Here is a 1,024-nt window from a genome sequence, read left to right as displayed (position 1 = left end):
CTTCTGAATTCTGGGTGGAGGCCCTGAGCCCCGGGCTGCAGCTCTCCCTTGCAGGCCCTCTGGGATGGCAGCTCTGCTCCCTTGGCTTAGATGGCCCCATTTTCCTAGTCCACTCCATCAGCCCCCAATTTGTTTGCCCCTTAGGTATGTTAGCCCTGCCCCCTCAGCTTTGGGTAGTGTCCTATCTCCCTGGCACTCCTTAATGACAGTCTCCCAATTCTGGAATTGTGTTGGTGAAGTTCTGACTCTGAAACAGGAGGCTGTGGCCACACACTTTCAGATCCAGGAGACCATAGCTCCACTCCTTGAAACTGAGAAAGCTCTGCTTCCTGTGCTCCTTCCAAAAGTTCTGAGCTGCTCCAGAGATGGTCTTTTTCTTTTCTTAGAGGACAACAGATGTAGCTCTTTTAGCCTGTTTCCTGCCTATAGAATTCCAAGAGGCAGACAGCATTCTTTTATTTCTGTCTCCTTCAGTCTATGCTGATAGTTTTGCACAGGCTTAATCTCTTTAACAAAAGATTGTGTAGCCATATCCTTGGTGAACATTCTAGGACATGTATTCTCAGTTTGTACAACAGAATTTTCCAAATCTTTAAGTTCTGTTTTCATTTTACACAGTTCATTTTTAAATCCATCTCTTGTGTCTCAAATTTGGCTGTGACAAGGAGAAACCACGAGGCCCCTTTAAGATCTTGCTTAGAAATCTCATCAGCTAGATATCCAATTTCATCACTGACAAGTCCTACCTTCCACACCAAAAGGACCTCTGTTGGCATAGTAATTAAAGAATTTGGTTGCTAACCAAAAGGTTGGCAGTTCCAAACCACGAGCTTCTCTGTGGGAGAAAGAGTAGGCAGTCTGTTTCCATAAAGATTTACAGCCTTGGAAATCCTATGGGGCAATTCCCTGTTGCTATGAGTCAGACAAGTTCTTTGCCACTGCATGGAATAGACTCACCCTTCTTTCATTGTCTAATCACACGTTCATCATTTTCTTTTAAAGCCTCACCAGAGACATATTTAAT

This window comes from Orycteropus afer, unplaced genomic scaffold (genome assembly GCF_000298275.1).
Source record: "Orycteropus afer afer isolate SDZICR_OR568_19922 unplaced genomic scaffold, OryAfe1.0 scaffold00423, whole genome shotgun sequence".
NCBI lineage: Eukaryota > Metazoa > Chordata > Mammalia > Tubulidentata > Orycteropodidae > Orycteropus > Orycteropus afer.
This window is presented reverse-complemented; position numbering follows the sequence as displayed.